This window comes from Muntiacus reevesi, chromosome 22 (assembly GCF_963930625.1).
Source record: "Muntiacus reevesi chromosome 22, mMunRee1.1, whole genome shotgun sequence".
In the NCBI taxonomy this organism is placed as follows: Eukaryota; Metazoa; Chordata; class Mammalia; order Artiodactyla; family Cervidae; genus Muntiacus; species Muntiacus reevesi.
Genome location: NC_089270.1, coordinates 29,746,815 through 29,750,280, shown reverse-complemented (window position 1 = coordinate 29,750,280; position 3,466 = coordinate 29,746,815). Strand labels below are relative to the sequence as shown.

The following is a 3,466-nucleotide window of genomic DNA, read 5'->3' as shown; positions in this document are numbered from 1 at the left end:
GGGAAAAAAATATTCAGAATAATGATAATAAAGATGATCAAAAACCTTGAAAACAAAATGGAGAAAGTGCAAGAATCAATCAACAAAGACCTAGAAGAATTAAAGAATAAACATACAGAGACAAACAACACGATTACTGAAATTAAAAATATTCTGGAAGGAATCAATAGCAGAATATCTGAAGCAGAAGAACAAATCACTGAGATGGAAGATAGAATGGTGGAAATCGGGTGGGGCAGGGCGGGGACTGCCTGCCTGCCCAGCTTGCAGAAGTGGTAGCCGCTGACCCAGCCTGCTGCTCTCTCGCTACTGCTTCGGCTTCCCGCCCCCCTATCCCCCCCCAGACGGAGAGGGTGGCCCGGCCATGGATGGTCGGATAGCTTCTACCTCCAGCCGCCCATCCCTGGCCCCAACCGGCGTGGAGCAGACGGCGGCAGCAGCAGCAGCTGGCGAGGAGGAAGATGGCGGGATGGCTGCGGGCCTGTGTGGTGGACTGTGGCACGGGGTATACAAAACTAGGATATGCTGGAAATACGGAACCCCAGTTTATCATCCCTTCCTGTATTGCTCTTACGGAGTCAGCAAAAGTGGGCGATCAATCTCAAAGGAGGGTGATGAAAGGTGTTGATGACCTAGACTTCTTCACTGGTGATGAAGCAATAGGAAAACCTACATATGCAACAAAGTGGCCAATCCGCCATGGTATACTTGAAGATTGGGACTTGATGGAAAGGTTTATGGAGCAAGTGATCTTTAAATATTTAAGGGCAGAACCTGAAGATCATTATTTTCTTTTGACTGAACCTCCACTGAATACTCCAGAAAACAGGCAATATACTGCTGAAATAATGTTTGAGTCCTTCAATATTCCTGGCTTGTACATTGCTGTATAGGCCGTTCTCGCCCTAGCTGCATCTTGGACCTCCAGACAAGTAGCAGAACGGACGTTGACCGGTGCGGTAATAGACAGTGGACACGGTGTCACTCATGTCACCCCTGTGGCTGAAGGGTATGTGATTGGCAGCTGCATTAAGCACATTCCAATCGCAGGACGAGATATAACATATTTTATTCAGCAATTGTTGAGAAACCGAGAAGTAGGAATTCCTCCAGAACAATCCTCACAAACTGCTAAGGAGTGAAGGAGTGTAGTTATGTCTGCCCAGACCTAATAAAAGAATTTAACAAGTATGATACAGATGGATCAAAGTGGACTAAACAGTATACTGGAATCAATGCTATCTCAAAGAAAGAGTTTTCCATTGATGTTGGATATGAGAGATTCTTGGGACCTGAAATTTTTTTTCATCCAGAGTTTGCTAACCCAGACTTTACCCAGCCTATCTCAGAAGTTGTAGATGAAGTAACTCAGAATTGTCCTATTGATGTCAGATGTCCTCTCTACAAGAATATTGTCCTCTCTGGAGGTTCAACCATGTTCAGGGACTTTGGACGTTGCTCGCAAAGAGATTTGAAAAGAACTGTAGATGCCAGACTGAAATTAAGTGAGGAATTGAGTGGAGGTAGATTGAAGCCAAAACCTATTGATGTACAAGACACCACATGCAGCGATGTACAGTTTGGTTTGGAGGATCTATGCTGGTTTCCACACCTCAGTTCTACCAAGTATGCCACACCAAAATGGATTATGAAGAAATTGGACCTAGCATTTGTCGTCACAATCCAGTGTTTGGAGTCGTGTCGTAAAATTGGCTTCATAGTTATTGGGGTTAGGGAGGTGGGGAAGAAATAGTCTTTCTGATTACCTGTTTTGTCTGGATGTCTGGTTTTAAACCTTGAAATAAGAAGACCAAACATTAATTATACAGGAATATTTTAATAAGTATATCAACATGCGAATGTGGAGAAGAGCCAAAATGATTAAGTGTTTTTCTTTAGACTGAAAATTTGAATCTTACGTGTATCAAAAAGAAGTGGGTTTTAGTTCTTTCTGTGCCCTGGTATTTTGTATATTATTGAATTATCCAAGATTTGATGGGATTTATCAGTATGTAGATTAGACAGCTCTATAATGCTTGAATTGTACACTTTGAAGTGTGTGCAATGCAAGAGCTTGTTTATATTTCATATTTTTTATACTTTGAGGAAAAATGTCAAAGAAAAACTAGTATTTGAGGGTAAAAATAAAAGTGACCAAGTAAAGGATAATACAAAAAGTAGCCTGTAAGGCTTGGCACACACACACACTCATGGGGTTCCAGTTACTATGAAGTGCTCCCACCCTCCTGTGCCCCCCAGCGGTTTTCTCTGCAAGCGCTTTTGGAGCTAAGAAGCGAGTGTCTTGGATTAACTGATGCCTGCTAATGCTGTCTGATTGCTCGCATCCTGTTTTCTCGCTTTAAAGGAAAAGTAAAGACAAGACGGTTGGGCCAGTATTGCAGTTCTGTAGTGTCATTTCTTGTTAACAAATGAATAATTTGATTACCCAAATTGGTATATTTAAAGCCTAACACCATTTTAATAAAGGCACAAATTTATTTTTAATACTTGTTTCAAGCTCTTTAATCTTTATAAGTTAACTAATAAATCCATTTTCTTCAAACCTCTGCAATAGTTCTTTAAAATCTCAACAGTTGGTTAGTAAGCTGACTTTTTTATGTGCTCTAAACAAATAAAATTGTGAACTTTTAATATGCTGAGTGCTTTCATTTTGATAACTGGATCTCCATTTGATATTTTCATTTGCATAACTCATTTGCAGTCCAAAAATTTTTTTAGTGCCAGTCTCTGACATATGGAAAGTTAATTTTCATTACATTTTAAAATATCTGGATCATGAAGAACAAGTGAGGAAAATAAATTAAAACTGAATTACCTTTAAAAAAAAAAAAAAAAAGAATGGTGGAAATAACTTCTGAAGAGCACAATAAGGTAAAAAGAATGAAAAGAACTGAGGACAGTCTCAGAGACCTCTGAGGCAATATCAAATGCACCAATTTAAATCATAGGGTTCCCAGAAGAAGAAGAGAAAAAGAAAGGAAATGAGAAAATTTTTGAAGATGATCATATTTGAAAATTTTCCCAGTATGGAAAAGGAAATAATCAATCAGGTTCAAGAGACACAAAGAGTCCCATACAGGATAAACCCAAGGAGAAACATGCCAGACAATCAATCAATTAGTTAGTTACTAATCAAACTAACAAAGACTAAACACAAAGAAAGGATATTAAAAGCAGTGAGGGAAAAGCAACAAGTAACATACAAGGGAAATCCCATACGTTTAACAGCTGATTTTTCAACAGAAACTGCAGGCCAGAAGGGAATAGCAGGGTATATTTAAAGTACTGAAAGGGAAAAATCTACAACCAAGATTACTGTACCAGGCAAGGATCTCATTCAAAATTGATGGAGAAATAAAAAGTTTTTCAGACAAGCAAAAGTTGAGAGAATTCAGTATCACCAAACCAGCTTTACAAATGTTAAAGGGATTTATATAGTCAAGAA

The 3,466-nt window shown here is 39.1% G+C and overlaps 1 pseudogene; it reads left to right on the top strand.

Annotated features, from left to right (window-relative positions):
• The first annotated feature begins 318 nt into the window (after positions 1-318).
• On the top strand, positions 319-2,036 carry LOC136152799 (actin-related protein 3 pseudogene; annotated as a pseudogene).
• Positions 2,037-3,466: the final 1,430 nt, after the last annotated feature.